Consider the following 19,882-nt stretch of genomic DNA (forward strand, 5'->3'; position numbering starts at 1 on the left):
TGCATCACAAATGTTTCCAACATGAAAATAAAAAAAATAAATTTTTTCCACAAAAATGTTTAAACCCTAATTTTTTTCTATTCATTAGACTAGCAAAAGAAAATTGACCAAAAAATATGTAAAGAAATTTCTATTCAATAAATTGATACACCATACATGGTAAAAAAAAAAAACTACAGTTTAGGCGCAAAACAAAACTTTGAAGAGAAAGAGCACTATTTGACTTTTGTAGTGCAGTTTTGGCTGTAAAAAATAACAGATGTCATGTTGTATTTGCAGTGACCCCATTGTGCCAAAACAGCAGACTCTTTACAAGTGATCACATTTTTTAAACTACAAGCTGAAACAATTCATCTAGGGTGTGGTGACTTTTTATGGCCCCAAAAGTGTTCACAAAAGGTAATAGCATTTTGGTGCAAAAAATAAAACTGACACTGAAATGATGCTTTAGACCCAATTTTTTTATTTGTGGAGAGGGTGAGAGAAAACAACGGACACTAAAATTTGTACACTGTAGGAAGAATTGGTATTTGGCAATTGGCACATGTTTGTCTATCTTGCTTTGCGGGCACCATTTCCAGAAGAGCAGAAATCCCCCCCAGGTGAAGCCATTTCAGAAAATATACACTTCTCAAGGAATTAATCTAAGGATGTAGTCAGCATTTTAAACCCACATGTGCTTCACAGAATTTTAAAATGGTGGGACGTGGAAACAAAAAGTTCCTTTTTTTTTCAATAGAATCTTGTCTTTTAATTTTCAGAATGGGTGATAAGAAATGAACCTCATAATTTGTAGAGCAATTTCTCCTATTACATTTACTTCAATGGTAGATAAAGAGCAGTACTTATCTGTAGCCACAGATCAATGTATAGTACATCTCTTAAACCCAGCCACTGCCAGAGCAGTTTTCAGCTCAACAGTCTGTGTATCGGGTGTTGAACCACACCCATCTTATATTGCTAATCTTTCCAGTGTATAGGTGTTCAATCATTAACTACTGGTGAAGCCCTTTAAGTCGGTATTCTCATCTGCATCAATGCCACATATGTTTACTATGGTTTTGGGGGGGGCATTTGGCTATGGGATTGTGAATTTTAAGGGCTCATTTTTTATGAATCATCTTGCTTATCCAGGGTCTTTTTTGTAGACAAAATCTAGCGATCATGATACACATTGGAACCAATGACAAAAAGTTAGATGTAGGTGGAAGGTCCTTAAAAATGGTTGCAGGGAATTAGGAAAGAAGCTGCAGGCCAAGACGTCCAAGGTGATGTTTTCAGAAATACTGCCAGTGTCATGAGCTTCATTAGAAAGACAGCAGGAGCATAAAGAGAAAAATAAGTGGCTTAGAAATTGGTGCAGGAAGGAAGGATTTGGGTTCATGGAAAACTGGGGTGAATTCTTTGTCAGCTACAGGCTCTATGGTAGGGATGGGCTGCACTTCAATGTGGAGGGTGCAGCTATATTTGGGGAAATAATGGTCAGATGCCTTCGCGATCAGTCCAATTTTCTCAATTCTGACCAGTGTCCCTTTATGAGGTCATAATTCTAGAACGCTTCAACAGATTCTGGTGATTATGACATTGCTTTCTCGTGACATATTGTACTTCATGATAGTAGGAAAATTTCTTTGATATAACTTGCGTTTATTTGTTTGAAAAATGGAAATTTGGCGAAAATTTTGAAAATTTTACAATTTTCAAACTTTTAATTTTCATACCCTTAAATCAGAGTCATATCACACAAAATAGTTAATAAATAACATTTACCACATGTCTACTTTACATCAGCACAATTTTGGAAACAACATTTTTTTGTCAGGAAGTTATAAGCGTTAAAATTTGACCAAGGATTTATCATTTTTACAACAAAATTTACAAAACCATTTTTTTAGGGACCACCTCACATTTGAAGAGAGTTTGGGGGGGTCAATATGACAGAAAATACCCAAAAGTGACACCATTCTAAAAACTGCACCAATCAAGGAACTCAAAACCACATTCAAGACGTTTATAAACCGTTGACATGAATGAATGGAATGTGGAAGGAAAAAATAAACATTTAACTTTCTCACAAATATTTTACTTCAGAACCAGCTTTTTATTTTCACAAGTGTAAAAAGAGAAAATGAACCACAAATTTTTTTGTCAAATTTCTCCCGAATACACAGATACCCCATATGTGGCGGTAAACCACTGTTTGGGCGCACGGCAGAGCTCAGAAAGGAAGGAGCGCCGTTTGACTTTTTCAATGCAAAATTGGCTGGAATTGAGATTGGACGCCATGTCACGTTTGGAGAGCCCCTGATGTGCCTAAACAGTGGAAGTCTCCTGCAAGTGACACCATTTTGGAAACTCAACCACTCAAGGAACCTATCTAGATGTGTGGTGAGCACTTTGAAACCCCAAGTGCTTCAAATGTGAGGTGGTCCCTAAAAAAATGATTTTGCAAATTTTGTTGGAAAAATGACAAATCGCTGGTTAACTTTTAACCCTTATAACTTCCTAACAAAAAAATTATGTTTCAAAAATTGTACTGATGTAAAGTAGACATGTGGGAAATGTTATTTATTAACTATTTTGTGTGATATGACTCTCTGATTAAAGGACATAAAAATTAAAAGTTTGAAAATTGCATAATTTTCAAAATTTTTTGCCAAATTTCCTATTTTTCACAAATAAACGAAAGTCATATCAAAAAAATTTTTAACACTATCAAAAAGTATAACATGTCACAAGAAAACAATCTCAGAATCACTGGGATCTGTTGAAGCGTTCTAGAGTTATGTCCTCATAAAGTGACACTGGTCAGAATTGAAAAAATTGGCCTGGTCACGAAGGCAAAAACAGGCTCTGGCGCAAAAGGGTTAATTCTATTTCATTAATCTCTTGTCATCTGAATGACAAAATAAATAAAAGAAAAGTTGTGCTCTCCTCTGTTTTCAGCTATACTTTTGTCTGCAATTTTATACTATGTTTTATATTTAGATGTTTTTCTGATTGTTCATGGTTCAGGACAGCTCAGCTGCGTGTGGGCCGCACAGACACCAACCAATAGGTTTTGTCCAGTCCTGGTCTTTACATTTATGTCGCGGAAATAAAAAATGTAAAGGTATCGAATTCCAAGGAAAAGATAAGAGAACCCTATTATTTTGGTACAAAAGCAGCATGTATGTAATATATAACAGGTAACTGTAAATCCAGTTATCATTAAAGACCCCTTTGCTTGTCTTGATACAAACCCATGTTATGTTTTCCTTAAAATAAATTGTTACTCAATTTTCCTAAGAAAAAATTATACAGTAAGTTATAATATAATAAATCTTTACTGAAGATTAACCTAGCTGTAAAGATTCACACCAACATTTTTCAAATTGTCTACTGATGTATGACTATGGCCAAGGTACGCAGCTTTTTACCCTTAAAACTATTACACAGTAGGTTAGACATAGTAAGAAAGAACATTAATCAAGTAAAATATATTAATGGAAGGCTCTCTTTGTGCCAAAAGTAAAACACACAGAAGAAAAAAATCAATAAAATCAATGTGTAAGACTAGATTTATCAAGCACACAAACAAAATAAACTTCAAAATGTTTTTCTACACTTCTGCATTTGCAAGCCAAATATAAATGAATTTAAAGAGGAACCGTCACCAGGTCAAAAGTGGCCAGGTTTTGTTATTATTTTATTCTTCATTGAGTATTCTATTTTTTTATTACTTTTTAAAATCTACCATATGCTTCCAAAGATCTTGGTCTTTTTATTTAATGCTAATTAGATAACAGCAGATCAGTCAAATTTAAATTCATCTGTCCGTGCAGTTTTTACCAGGAAATTCGATTTGCATAGAAGTTATTCTCCATTAATTTAATTTTCCTTATTATGTTCTGTGTTCTTTCCAGACCCCAGATCGTAATAAACATAATATGTAAAAAATTTTTCAAAATCGCTATACTCGCCCTCCACTCACTTCTCTGGCTCTTCCACTACTCACCGCCACTCGGATGGGAATCTTTGGTCTTTATTTTAATGGGAATACTAAGTGTTTAAAAAACAACTATATGGAAAGATGGGAGGTAGACTTGAAGTTATCTATCCAGTTGGACCAATGGGAATACGCTATTAAACTCTTATATAGATCCACTGTGAGTTTGCATTAAACTTTTTTGAAGGTTACACGTTTGTCACATATTAATACAGATATTTCACCTTTATGCTGGAGAGGTTGCCACCAACCTGGAAATTTATATCATATTTTTTGGAGCTGCCTAAAGCTGCAAAGTCTAAGGTCAAAAGTCAATCTCCATGTAAATTCTTTATCCCAGACTCCTATTGATGTTACCCCATGGCGCTTTTGTCCTTGGACCTTGAGAATACCAGCCCATCAATAATATTTGTGATATTACACATTTTCTTGACAGTCAAGAACTGTATCGCTACATGGTGGAAAAAAACTGATGTTTCTAAATTCACTGACATTGTAGACCTCTTATGTACACACAACTTGATGGAAGAAAAGATTGCTTTCACACCGGTACTTTAAATAAGTATTACTTGAGGTGGGAAGTGTGTAATTCAAAGTTTCAATAAGTCTGCTGTTATTCATAATCTTTAATTAATAAGATTTCTATGTTTGTAGTTTGGATTGGGAAAGTATCTGCATTTGCATCTTTAATGACCAATGTCTAGAAGTAGAGCGGAGCTCTCTAGTTTTTAATTTTCCCTTTTCCCTTTGTTTCCCCTTCCTTTCCCCTTCTAAATTTGCAAAATTTCAATAAAAATAATTTGAAAAGGAATATTTGGTCTTTTCATACTTCCAGGTGTCATGGTACTCAGGAGGGTTCTGTGTCAATTGCATCATGATATGACTATGTGGGCCATGACCTTCCATGCACATGTGCAGAACCCTCCCGGCTGCATTGATACCCGAATGTATGACACCGTTACAGAGGACAAATGATTTCAACTCGATCGGAAGGGGATCTAAAGATGTGAATGCGTGCCAGTAAGGAGCAGAAGGGCGAAGATTCTCCCTGAAAATCTACCTCCAAAGATTTTTTTATAGGAAAAGTGGCGCTACCAGTGTGAGACATGTAATGACTAGCAATCTGCTGTGCTAATCTACATGTCTCACACTGGTAATGCTCCTTTTAATTTAAAATAAGCTTTGGACATAAAGTCTCAAGGAGATCTGTGTCCAGCTCATAGATCTTAACTGCTCATTTACAAATTAAGAAAAGTGTGGTGGTCTCTGGAATAAGATATCAAATCGTGGACATCAAGGTATCATTTTATTCAAATTTCTATGACTTAATGTGCATATAGATTGTATAAGAGGGTAGATCCTCCTGACAAATGACCTTCAAAGGGCACATGTTGTTGGTGCAAAGTTCAGTTTGACAGTGTTAGAATCAGAGTTAAATGATCCTGACCATAAAGCTAAGGCCACGGTCACACATTCAGTATTTGGTCAGTATTTAACATCAGTATTAGTAAGCCAAAATTAGGAATGGAACATTCAGAAAAAAAAGTGTAACAGAAACACGCCACCACTTCTGCATTTTTCACCCACTCCTAGTTTTTGCCTACAAATACTGATGTGAAATACTGAACTTGTGAACATGGCCTAACAGTGACAAAAGCTAGCAACAGAATATAATTCTGTGCATGATACCAAGTTAAAGTGATATAGTGAACAATTTGCCTGGTGTCAAAGTTGCACAATGCACAGCAGTATATGCCATTTCCAAACCATTGGTTGGGGAATATTGTTGTCTATTATAATGCTGAGATTGGAATTGAGAGTTCCACAGGTGCTTTGCCCCTGGAAAAAGAGCTAATAACACTTTGCGTGAGTGTATTGTACAATCAATAACTAGACAAATTGTCTACAGATGAAACTATTTCTCACCATTGCTATCCTTCCTAAGTGTGGGTATTCCTTAAAAACGACATCAAAAGCACAATGTGCAGTAATAAAAAAAGAGACAATGGAACCAAAGGTGATAGTAAAATACAAAGTGAAGACTACATAAACAAAAACCTCTGTTCTTGTGTCTACTGTTAGTAAAATACTCAACAAGAATCTTGTTTATGAAAGGGAATTACAAGGAAATTCATTGCTGTCTATTAAAAACCCATCTCATTCCACCTGGAAGTACCCCAATTTTATTTGGACAGATTAAATAAACGTGGAACTTTTGGAAGAAAAAAAAATGGTACACACAAACACAAAAGTCTTCCCAACTGTGAACTGTGCTACTTTGCAGCAGCAGGAACCATACAACTGTGTGTGTGCAATAGGTTAAGATAAATTGTAGTGATTTAGATATCACAATATATTTTATTAAAAATCAGCCCAGAAATATAGATAATTCTCTTATTATTCTTACAATTGAAGATTGTAATGCATCTATGCAGGACTCTCCTTTTGCGATAACTAGTGATTGGCTGTAGCAGTCTGATGACTTCAATATGACTTCCCTTTCCAGTCCTGCCCCATAGACAACCAGATTGGCCAGCACTTGAGCAAGTGGGTAAGTATTAGGGATGAGTGAGCACTAAAATGCTAGGATGCTCGTTACTGAAGCCAAGCAATTCCTAATGCTTGGTTGCTCGCTTTGAGTAATGAGTATATATGGGGGTCAATGGGAAATCTGAGCATATTTCTGGCTGATCCTACACAAAGGCCTGGGGGGCAGTAAAAATGTGGACATGGTTAGAAAAAGTGCTAAATGAAGGAGAACAGCATGGTGAAAACACCTATAACCATCTCTGACTCTAAGATCGTTGCTAAGAACAATGGTGTTATACTTTTACTCCACTTTAATGACCGAAAATAAAATATTCTGAAACAAAGAAAAATAGGAATTTACAGGAAAAAAAAGTTAAGAAACATTCTTTCCTGTGTAATGACTAAGAAGGCAAAATTTAAAAAGAATTTTAAAAAACATATTTAAGTAAACCCAAAATGATTTTTTTAAGAAAAAAAATGTAAATTTCAGTGTAATTTACAATGGATACAAAAAATTCCAAAGATTTGATTGAAGAGGGACTCAGATAAACCCTTTATTAAACATAAAGAAGGGTCTCATACATATTCTGCTCAAATTGTCATGTAGTGATAGACTCATAAAGGCTATGCACTAAGTGCAAAGCCTGCCAAAAATCACAAGCATGGTCATCCATACACACTTGAAGGCACCAACTGTAGTGCCTTATTCAAATATTAATAAAGTGTAGTTGTGATACTTCTACACTCATAAAGGCTCAGCACACAGTGCAAAGCAATAAAAAAAATTTCAAGGAGGTTCATCCATGAGTGCAACAGATGGAAGTCCATATTCAAATATTGAAAATTAAAAACACTTTATGTGATGCTTTCATCTGGTGGTGTGGAAAAGCAGGGCTAATATAGGCTTTGCTGATTTTTATCAGAGTGAACATGTCAGCATTTTCTGTTCATACGTGAAAGCATGTGTCTAGTATGACCCCCGGCGACACTAAAAACCTGCTCAGATAAGACTCTAGCATGGCAGCAGTACACCTCAAAACCAGAGAGGAACAGCTCATTCCAGGTGTCCAACTTTGGGACCCAATAGTTGAAGATCTCATAGAAATTAGAGAGTACGCCGGTTTTGCTTGGCCATCTTTAAAAACGTTTTCCTCCTTGCCAAAAATACCCGGTCATCAGGGCCTGGATGCTGGGAGGGTGACATGAAATTGGCCCAAGGCCTTTGACAGTGTATCCCTGCCTGTGCTGTACCTGCTGTAAACTTCCCTCGCCTCTCCTCCTTGGTTGGGCAAGGCAGCTTGCCTCCTGCTGTTAGCATTTTCTGATGGGAATTTTTTCAACATATTTTCCACAATGGCCTTCTGGTATAGTATCATTTTAATAGACCTCTCTGCCTTACAATGATGCAAGATTCTCTTTGCAGCGTGGGTCTAGCAGGGTGAATAACTAGTACTCTTTTATTACCAAGATGAATATAACGTGGGGTTCATGAAAAAGACAGCAGTATATAAAGTCGGCCATATGTGCCAATGTTCCTACAGCCAACACTTCCCTGTGTCCACCATAATGGTGACTCTCTATCTCCTCATTCCCCTCCTCAGCTCATCCAAGTAGAAAAGACTGGACAAAGCTTGTGTGGGTACTAGCCTCTGTTGCGCTGGAAACCAGCTACTGTACCTCCTCCTCCTCTTTACCCTCCACCAATTCATTGCTACCCAATCTGTGCTAAACAGATCAGATGAGGCTGGGCAGTACCTATCTGTCTCATGTCTTCCTCCATCTCCACCTGGTCTGCGTGCAAATCGTCATACTTAATTGTCACAACAACTGTTTAAGTAGGCACATAAGCTCGATTGTTGTGCTGATTATGGCGTTATCACCACTCGATTATGGCATTATCACCACTCGAAAACTGCACAAATGTAAGACATTGATGCCCATTGTTCTGTTGTTATGGGTGGAGGCTGACCAGAATAAAGATGGGCATGTTGGAGATGAAATTCCACAACTGGCCTCCGCTGCGCTGCTCACAAAGCCTTACCAGCATGTGCAGAGCGAGGTCATGTTGTACACCAGTCTGTGAGCTGACAATTGCATGCCCTGTTGCAGCACTGCCAGAGTAGAGGCAGATGTAGCTGACTTGCGGAAATGCGTACCTTGACCAGAAGCTTTGGCAAATCTGAGTAGGTTTTCAGAACTACCAAGATGAGCACGTGGGCTAAACATGGTACGTGAGTAAGTTTGCCAAGCTTTACAGCCGCCACCAGGTTGCAGTCATTGTCAGACAAGGCCATGCCTGGTTATAGGTTAAGCAGCGAGAGCCACAGATCTGTCTGGTATGTTACACTGTGTGCTTTGTCTCCAATATAAATTAGCTTCAGCAGAGTCTGATGATGCATTGCTGCGAGCTTTCAGCATCAGACTGATGTGAACCACGTGCTCTGAGATTACACATTGGAGATGGAGGATGAGGAGGAGCAGGAGAGGGTGCAGGAACTGGTGTAGGAGCTGGAGGAAACCCTGATAGAAGTGGGACCCACACTCCTCGGCGTCAGTAGCACATGTGCCGTGCCAGGGTGGGATTCAGCCCTGGCCTCCACAATGCTCACCCAGTGTGCTGTCTGGGTAAGTGCTTTGGTAAGAGCACGGTGATGTTCCTGGACACAAGCTGTTACAAGGCTGGGACGTCACACAAGGAGTAATAGTGGCTACTGGGGACCTAGTACCAAGTTATGGCTGATGACATAAGTTGGTGTAAATCCTCTGTGTCTACAAGCCTAAATGGCAACATTTCAATGAAAAGCAGCGTGAAAATGAGCCAGTTTAGTTTTTTGCCTGCTGGCTGGTGGCTGGGAACTTTGTTTTTCGTTCCAAAGCTTGGGGTAGGGACAGGGATTTGCAAGTGCCTGATGTTGGTACCACAGAATGTGCAAGGACAGGTGCAGGGTGGGAGGCATCTGTGTCAGTGTAAAGGAAAGGGGATTGGCAAGCACTTAGCACAGGGGAAGATGCAGTGGTGTCTCCCGCTGGCACCAATTGTTGACCCAGGGGTTCGCCGTAGTCGGGTTCTAAGATGACTTGTGTCAGATTATGCTAGTGGTAGTTAGGCTCCTAGTATTCAGACCCCTGCTGATCTTTGCATGGTACAGGTTGTAAATGACCAATTTTTTTGTCTCCAAACACTCTTTAAAAAAGTACCAGACTGGGGAACACCTGACTTTTTGGCGGAGAAATTCACAAGGTCGGCCCTCTGCAGAACAGTTGCCTGACTTCTCACTTTTGTCACCCCACTATCTCTATCTGTTTCGGTGCTGCCAATCCCTCCCCCTCAGTGCTGTTGGCCTCACTCTGCATGCCAAATTGCCACGCTGGGTCAGTGACTTCGTTATTCACCGCCTTGTTTTCCACCGCCGCACCCTGGTTCTTCTGACTTGGTGACTTAATAACAATTTGACTTATCGGTAACTGTGCCTCATCATCATCTAATACCTTAGACAAAATTTGCTATTCCCCATTGTCATCTTCTTATGACCGTGGTTGCTGTAAGCTTTTTTGTATCACTAAACAGCATATCTTTCTGTCTGTCTTGGAGCATGCAGAGTGACAGACTACAATCAAGAAATGATGTTGTAAAGAGATGCTCAGAGTATCTTAGTGTAGGATCACTGGACTCCTGGGACTTGACATGGAGGAAGGAAAGAGAATCAGGGTGAGGATTAATTGATTCAGACTCTTGGGTGATGAGACTTGATCATGTGGAAGAATTGTGGGTACTGGCAAGCATGCTTGAAGCATTATTTGCTGTCCAGCCAACCGCCTGTTCATACTGGTGTGGCTTCAGAAGTGGTGTCCTGTGCCTTCCTGCAAAGTGGGACAGGAAGTTATGTGACATGGATGAGCATATTTCTTGTGCTCCAGCAACAGATGCAGTCGCACTTGACAAGCAGGTCAAGTGGATTTAAAAAATTTCAAACCACCGTAATTTTACACAAAGCACGTTAACATGTAAAGCTGACAACAGTCATTTTTAGAACTAAAAACATTGTGAACTGTAGCAGGCCAAGTGGTTTCTAAAAATTTTAAACCAGCGTAATTTTACACAAAGCACGTTAAACTGTATGAATGACAATAGTACATTTTTGGAACAAAAACATTTTGTGAACCGTAGCAGGCCAAGTGGATTCTAAAAATGTTAAACCACCATAATTTCACACAGAGGATGTTAAATTGTATGATTGACAACACAGTCAATTATTTCACACCTCAAAAAAATGTGGTCACCTGCAGCAGCTTTATATTTAGCAAAGGACGGCAAAACCCTAAGCCCTTCCTAGAGGCTGTATTCAGCCACTCTCCCAGCTCCTGCTATCCCTAGGCTCAATGCAGATTGTTTCTCATAGAAACAGCAAAGCACAAGATTAAGAAGTACTTTTACTATGATGGTTCAGCAATGTATCACCACTGAGAGGACTCTGGTACCTAAAACTGTGCACACAGGCCTGCACAATTACTCTCTCCCTCCAATAAGAACTGTCTTGAGCTGTGCAATGGCGTCAGTTTGCCAAGCATGGCGGTGCCTTTCCTTTTATAATCTCTAATGAGGTAATGCAGCCAGCCAATCACATTAATTCCAATACTAAGATGGCTACGGCATTACAGTGACTGGCAGGCAATCCTCGCATATTTATTGGCTGCGTAACAGGCACCAAACATGCTGGGCAGGGTTTGGAGCATTCAATTCGAGCACCAGCCAATGCTCGACAAGTGCTGAGTACATCTGAGCATCCAGATACACGAGTGATATCCGAGTATCAATGAGCACATTCGCTCATCACTAGTAAGTATACTCGTACATTATTTTATTACTTTTTTAAGCAGCACCTATAAGTGTATATACTGTATGTCCCAACATAACATACATATTACTTTGCAAATATGTGAGTCTTTAAAAAAATAAATAAAATAAAAAAAAAACACCTTATTTTTAAAATCAGATTTTGAAATAAACTTGTTATATTCCAATAGCTTACATATTAGGACCTGCTTTTAAAAATTACTGATAATGAGTCTAATTGATTCCAATATTTGTACATGATCAAAGCATTTCATTATACTGATTTAAGGACTGAATTCAATTTCTATAATGGAATCATTACTATAGTCCAAGAATTAAATATATGCATCCCTTTTATCATATAAAATGAATCTTACATGTTCCTTTTAAGCTGCAAAGGATTGCTTGTATGCTTAATTAGATACTGAATCATCTGCATAAAGTCCATTTCTCTTTATTAAACTAATTACATTGCCATAATGTATATTTAACATTCAAAGAATGATAATGAGCAAGGTTTAACTAAAGGGACATGCACACTGAATTGTTTTTACCAATTTAAAATGATGGCGCTGATTAACCACACTGTAAACCTTTTTCTATAGAATTTTCACATTCCTTGTTTATTGAAAGTGCATTGATCATTTAGTTTTCCTCTTTAAATGAAAAGTAAAGTATTGCTCACATGTCACAGCTCCTGTGCCAGGCTTTGCCTTCTCCTTCCTCAGCAGCTGGCTTTCTCTGTTCTATTGTTGTTGAGTCAGAAGTGTGAGCCGCTGATGTCATCATCCCAGGGCAGCTTAGGCGACGTGCATTTAGGTGTATTCAGGTAGCAAGTGCACATTGCTGTCATGTGATTTCCAGGAGTGTAGCCAAACTAGCCACTTGGCTCTGTTACAGCCAGGTACCTGTCTACATAGCTTCTCCTGAGTGCTCTCTGCACATCCAGCTCTCCTAGTTCAAGGTGACTGATTGTCTACTCAGCTCTGTTGTTACTGAATGGCAGCCACACAGTCAGCTTTGCTTCAACCAGGTGCCTAATTGTCTACTTAGGGCTACTGTTCCTAAGTGCTATCTGCACATCCAGTTCTACTACAATAAGGTGCTTGATTGCTTGCTCAGCACTGTGATTCCTGGGTACTATCTGCACATCAAGCTTGGCTAGAACAAGTTGCCTGATTTCCTAATCATCTCTGCTGCTCGGGAGTAATATCCGTATATCCAGCTCTTCTACAACTAAATGCCTGAATGTCGACTCAATATGCTATCCGGACATTTGACTGCTGCATCCAGGTACTGGGAGATATGTACTGTATCATTGAGGCTGGTAGACTCGGTGATGTAAGCCATGAAAAGCATGCTCCAGCTAAATGAGTGTTGAGAAAGTTAATCGGGCGTGTCAAGGGCTGGGTTTAAAAGCAGTCAGAGAGATGGGTGGGACTGGCTGCTCACATATTACCACCCTGTGGCGTGGTTAGGCAGATATAAGGAAGCTCATCTGTATCATTACAACACAGTGTGTGCAAGGTGAAAAGGCCTTGCTTTTTTGGCTCAGTCTCTGCTAGACGCTGAGAGGTCTGACGTTTAAACGAGTGATCCCTGTTTATCTTCCATTTTGGGTTTGTTATACTTTTTGTATCCAGAAGATGTTGTTTTACTTTGTGAAGGTGGACAGTTTATGGAAATTTAATAAGTTGCATGTTTGTTTTGAACCAACAAACTGGATCCATGTCTGTGCACCAATGTCTACCAACTGATCCCTTACAGTACCTACCTGCCTGTTTGTCTCAACTTCTACATAATGCTGTTAATGAACTCCAGTCTACTCCATTGATCCTCAGACCAACTAGTACTTGAAGCTCTGCTAATCAACAGACCATCCTGCGTATCTAGGTCTACTGGTTCTTGCTGTTCCATGTGCCATCCAGCTAGTCTAGTGCTGCATCAATGCCTCCAGTCCGTGATGCTCACCTGACTTACAGCTTAGTGAATCCAACTCACCGCTTGAGCCCATAATACAAGAGGAATAAACACTTCAATATATATGATTTCTAAAGAAAATTTCCTGGTCACTAACTACTCAGTTACTCTGTATTCACTGAAAACCATGATTTTAAGGCATTGAAGTACAGTAGGTGGAGTTTGTTTCTGAAGCATCATGTTGCACAGAGTTGTACATAGGCTGCATAAAAGCGGGGTGGTGGGACTGAGCTACTGAGCCTTTGAGCATGTGAGTCTACTAGCATTAGATTCATTAGGTTAATTTTCAATTAGGACTAGTGATGAGCAAGCATGCTCGCCACTACTCGGTACTCGCATGACCATCTTGCTGCTCGAGCTGCTCGGAGCTCGTCGAGTATTTCTGGGGTTGCTTGGTGGGAGCTCGGGTCCCCTCCCTGCATGTTTGGTGCTCTTTAGAGAGTCAATGAACATCCAGGGATTGTCTGCCACACACTGTAATGCCACAGCCATGCTGTTGGTTGTGGCATTACAGTGATTGGCTGGCCGCACAGCATCATCAGGTCTATATCAGACCTGGCATGGCCATGCTCATCACAGTCTACTCCGGACTCAGGCAGTGGAGGGAGAGGTGCTGCTGAACTAGGGAGAGATTTGCTTATTTCTTAGTATAGGTCAACAATATATTATACACATACGGTATCTATCTCAACTAACAATCCTTCTGAAGACTAATCCAGCTGCATAGATATCAGTTCTAAGCAGGCAGGCAGAGTATGTGGCAGATTGCAGTGGATATAGCAAGAGGGTCCATTCCAGTTCTGTCTGCTGCTTCTGCTTTTACAGATATTTCTACACATAGCCCCAGGTATCACGGGCCAGGAATAATTTTTTTGAGATCTTAATCCTGATTATTTACTTAAAAAGCAATCCAGAGAACACAGTTTTTCTGTTCCATTTGTTTGTTGACACTGCAGAATACAGCCACATCCTTCCATATTACAGAACGAAAAATCCATCTAGTAAAAACTGTGGTTTGTCCATCACACGGATCACATATAAGGCTGTGTGCACACACTGCGGATTCTGCTGCGGATCCGCAGCAGATTTGGCCCTGCGGATCCGCAGCAGTTTCTGCTGCGGTGTACAGTACCATTATTCCCTATGGGAATAAAAAAACGCTGTGCACATGCTGTGGAATTTTCCGCGCGGATTGTGCTGTGGTTTCAAATCCACAGAAAGAATTGCATGTCAATTCTTTCTGCGGATTCCGCAGCAGTTTGCCATCTCCTCCATTGTGGAGATGATAAACCACAGTGCAAAACCGCAGGCCAATCTGCAGATTTATCTGCGGATTTTGCAAAATCCACGTGGATGAATCCGCAGCAGATTCCGCAGCGTGTGCACGTACCCTAAGTGTACTCAAAATTCTGCCATTTCTGGCCTTCACTTAAATTTTGTTGCAATGTGTTAGCAGAGTTATTGACACCAGTTTGGTGTTAAAAATAGTTACCTACAGGCCAGCTATTTAAAACTGTGGTTTGTCCATCACACAGATCACATATAAGTGCGCTCAAAATTTTGTAATTTCTGGTCTCCATTTAAATTTCATTGCAGTGTGTTAGCAAAGTTATTGACACCAGTTTGCTGTTAAAAATAGTTACCTACAGGCCAGCTTTTTAAAACTGTGGTTTTCCATCACACGGATCACATATAAGTTCGCTCTAGGAGGAGAAGGAGGAGGAGAGTGTGGTCAGTTGTCCTCTTGGTGAGGACATGGAAGTATTGCCTGTTAGCAGTCTGGCACGCATTGCTGAGTTTATGTTACGCTGCCATTCCCATGACGCTCGCGTTCTCAAAATTTTCTCCTTACTGGTTGGTGACACTTCTTGACACATGCTACAAGGAGAACTTTCCATCTCTTATTCCAGAGGTGGACAGGTCTACTAAAATGGGGCAGTGCCAGAATGCCCTTGCTGCAGAATTATTAAAAAAATTCTCATCTGAACATGCTGGCAGCAGAGATCACAGTTCGCTGGACAACCAAGGAGTACAGGAGAGAGGGACACAACTTCAATCCAGCAGAGGCAGGGGAACACTGTCAAAGTTCTGGGAGAGTTTTCTCAGACCCTCCCATCACACAGGCCCTGTGGCGCTGGGTACTCTCACAAGGAGTGCAAAGTTTGGGAAGATGCTGAGGGAGTACCTTGCAGACCATACCAATGTCCTGCTTGATTCCTCTGTGCCTTATAATTATTGGGTATTGTGGCGCCCCAGAGGCTCAGTCACCACAGAGGTACTGCACCTTCTCCTAAGGTGTAGTGTCCCACCATCCGGGTAAGGTGGGAGCTCCTTTCCACACTCCAACGCTCGCACCCCACACAACAGGGTAGTTCTGCATAGCCACATTGCGGCTCCTTGCTCAGAGGGTAGCAGAGCACCTTTGGTGGTTCCCTGCTTGGAACACTGGACATGCTGGGAGGTGGGTGGAGTTAAGATACATAAAAGAGTGGGAAAGTTTAGGAGGACAGGTCAGTCTGACAGAAGGTCAGTTGGGTAGGAAGTCACTCAGACAGGAGTGAGGATCTCTGGAAGAAGGGATGAGGAAGGAGTGCTGCAGCTGCCTCAGTGATCTTAGCCAGCTGGCACGGGAAAGGAAAAGAAGGAGAAAGACGTAGAACTGAAATCTAAGCTTCCATAAGAAAGAAAGACAAGTATGGAATGAAGGAGTAGAGAGAACAGAGAGGACGTGGATTAGAGGAGGAACCCTGCCTATAGGTTCTCAGCGCAAGGCCAGGGCCCAGTCCCCGAGGTTGCATGGACACTTATTGTTCTGCAGCAGACACCGGTGGAGTAGTTGGCTGTAAATGCACTACTCCCATCTAAGACTTGGGGCACAACAGCAATTGGATAGAGAGCTGGGACTCAGGAGAAGGGAGTCCCCAAAGCAGGCTACAGCTGTCTGCCATACAAGTAGAGTTCTTGGGAACATCTGACAGGAGGAACTCCAGTGTAACTCAGTACTAGGCGATCTTCACACTTTAAGGCGCTATAGAGGAGTCGTTCAGAAAGGTACATGTTGAAGGAGTGTTGGAGGGGAGAATCCTAACTTGCCCGGAGGTTGATTGAGTCTCTGACCCGGAGGACACGGCCCGGAGGCAGGCACCTGTGTGTGTGTACAACGGACTGTGAGTAAAGCTTTGGAACTACAAGCCCCGGTGTCCTCCCTTCATTTGTTCGTTAACACATTCAGTACCTCTATAGCTGGGTACCATTCTCCACACCTCCTGCACCTCTCCTCTTCCACTGCATCCATGCTGCCCTGGGGCTACAGCTTCACCTGTGGGGAGCTACACCATCTAGGCTGCAACACACCACCAGCCCCAGAGGATCTGCATGCAGCATCAGCCTAACATCCTACTTGCCGAACACCACAGGTGGCGTCACGAACTATTCCATTAACTACATTCCCCCATTGATTTCGGCGCCCAGGGCCACGGACTGGGTCACCGCTGCTGTGACACATCCCGATGACACTGGCCCGGTACCGAGTACCCCACAGCCCTGGGAGGGCGACCCAGTATCCAAGTTGGACATGTGGCATGAACTGGATCTCTACGCCTTGGAGGTCATGGAATGCCCAGCCGCTAGCGTTTTGTCAGAGCAGATTATTAGTGCCGCTGGTGGAATTATAACTGATAAGAACATCCACCTGTCAACTGAAAATGCTGACAGGCTGACTCTTATAAAACTGAACAAGTGCTGAATTGGGTCAGACTTCTCAATACCACCGAATGATAACAGCGTAGCATAAACTCAAATCCAGTGTCCTTTTTTGGGAGATCTATTCCCATGCACCTTTTCACACCCACGCATGGGTATATGCTTCCTGATTTTGACTATTTGTTGTTGTCCTCCTTCTTCTCCTCATCCTCCACCACCATATCACCAGGGTGACCATGGTCCGTGATGCAACACCCACATAATTTTTTTAAAGTTTGTATATGATGCCCGTAAAAAAAATTTGTTCATGTAATTTTGTTCATGCATACCCCCATGGGTAAATGTTTGTCAGCCCATACACTTAGTACATGGGCATTACAACTATAGGAGACCCGCTCCTTTATAATGGGAAAAAATTTTATGAGGCCCTCCTCCACGTCTCTTCCAAGAGGCATTGGAGTGCCTCCAAATTTTTGGCAGCCCTTGCATTCACTGCATAGACAAAACACTATGGGAGACCCACTTCCTAATAATGGGAATATTTTTTCATGAGGCCCTCCTCTACGTTTCCTCAAAGGGGCATTGGAGTGCCTCCAAATTTTTGGCAGCCCTTACATTCACTGCATAGGCAAACAGTATGGGAGACCCACTTCCTAATAATGGGAACATGGTTTTCAGGAGGCCCTCCTGTACGTCTCTTCAAAGGGGTATTTGGGTGCGTCCAAATTTTGGGCAGCCCTGCCACTCAGTGCATACTAGAGTTGAGCGAAACGGGTCGAAAAATTTCAAAAGTCGCCGACTTTTGGCAAAGTCGGGTTTCATGAAACGAAACCCGACCCTAGGATGAGGTCGGCCACGAGGTCGGTGACTTACGCGCCAAAGTCGCGTTTCAAAAGTTTGTTTTGCGCTCTTTTTCAGCCAATCAGGATCCACGGACACTGTGGGCAACGTGATGACATAGGCAGGGGTCACCACCATCTTTCAGAAGGGCATGCAAGTGATTGGCTTGCTTTGGTGGGCGTCACAGGGGTTATAAAAGGGCGTGCACGCCGACCGCCATCTTGCTTCTGCTGATCTTAGCATAGGGAGAGGTTGCTGATTCTGTAGGGAGAGCATTAGGCAGGGAAAAAGAAAAAAAAACTGCTTCTGCTGCTAGCGATTTTGCCTGTACAACACACCAGTCACTGTGTGTGCAGTGCAAGGGGAGGCTATATTGTGGTGGATCAGCGGTGTTGGTTGTTAGGCTGCCTTCTAAGGCTTCCTGACAGCTGCATTGCTGTTTCCCCACTGCTCTGCAAACTGCTTTTTAAAAGCAATCCGAATTTTTTATTTTGTCCTGCTGAGGTACTGAGCGTGCATTTTTTCACACCATACAGCGGTGTACGCTCCTCACACAGTACCGTGTAACGGCTGTTATCACAGCCACAGTGAAGCTATCTGTGTGTCACTGTGGAAGGATAAGTGGAGGACTTGTTCCGTTCTTACAGACCTACACTCTAGGGAGATTCCTATTCTGCCCAATTCTACATACATCTTGTAGTTTGTGATACACTAGCCAATTTCTGCCTGTGACATAGCGCTCTGATATTCAGTGGGCCTCACACAATCCAAAAGTGTCCACAAGTGTCTTCAGAAATTCAAAATCTCCCTTATCCTGTAGTCACTTTTTTCACACCTGTGCCATCAAGCCTGTGACATAGCGCTCTGATATTCAGTGGGCCTCACACAATCCAAAAGTGTCCAGTGTCCACAAGTGTCTGCAGAAATTCAAAATCTCCCTTATCCTGTAGTCACTTTTTTCACACCTGTGCCATCGAGCCTGTGACATAGCGCTCTGATATTCAGTGGGCCTCACACAATCCAAAAGTGTCCAGTGTCCACAAGTGTCTGCAGAAATTCAAAATCTCCCTTATCCTGTAGTCACTTTTTTCACACCTGTGCCATCGAGCCTGTGACATAGCGCTCTGATATTCAGTGGGCCTCACACAATCCAAAAGTGTCCACAAGTGTCTGCAGAAATTCAAAATCTCCCTTATCCTGTAGTCACTTTTTTCACACCTGTGCCATCAAGCCTGTGACATAGCGCTCTGATATTCAGTGGGCCTCACACAATCCAAAAGTGTCCAGTGTCCACAAGTGTCTGCAGAAATTCAAAAATCTCCCTTATCCTGTAGTCACTTTTTTCACACCTGTGCCATCGAGCCTGTGGCATAGCGCTCTGATATTCAGTGGGCCTCACACAATCCAAAAGTGTCCAGTGTCCACAAGTGTCTGCAGAAATTCAAAATCTCCCTTATCCTGTAGTCACTTTTTTCACACCTGTGCCATCGAGCCTGTGACATAGCGCTCTGATATTCAGTGGGCCTCACACAATCCAAAAATGTCCACAAGTGTCTGCAGAAATTCAAAATCTCCCTTATCCTGTAGTCACTTTTTTCACACCTGTGCCATCGAGCCTGTGACATAGTGCTCTGATATTCAGTGGGCCTCACACAATCCAAAAGTGTCCAGTGTCCACTAGTGTGTGCAGAAAATCTAAATCTCCCCTGTCCTATAGACACCTTGTACCTTGTTTTACATTACTATATAGTTTGTTGGATTTTGTCTACATTTCTACCAAAAATGAGGAAGGCTGGTGGAAGAGGCCGTGGAATTGGGCGGGGGTTGGCAGCTGGTAATGATGGTGTTGGTGGTGGATCTGATGGTAGTGACAAAAGCAAAATAGGACCGAATGCAGGAGGTGTTGAGCCTGCGTCATCGTCTGGCTCCATAAGGCTTCGAAGGCTTAGTTTTCTAGGAGTTGGCAAACCGCTTTTAAAGCCAGAGCATCAGGAAAAAGTTTTGTCTTA

General features: G+C 41.7%; 1 protein-coding gene across 2 annotated transcripts in view; it reads right to left on the bottom strand.

Moving 5' to 3' along the window:
- The window catches only part of CHRNA7 (cholinergic receptor nicotinic alpha 7 subunit), a 547,224-nt gene that overhangs the window by 278,811 nt on the left and 248,531 nt on the right, over positions 1 to 19,882 (bottom strand). The window lies entirely within an intron of this gene.

This window comes from Dendrobates tinctorius, unplaced genomic scaffold (assembly GCF_039654945.1).
Source record: "Dendrobates tinctorius isolate UK_male_01 unplaced genomic scaffold, ASM3965494v1 ptg000097l, whole genome shotgun sequence".
NCBI classification, from domain to species: Eukaryota; Metazoa; Chordata; class Amphibia; order Anura; family Dendrobatidae; genus Dendrobates; species Dendrobates tinctorius.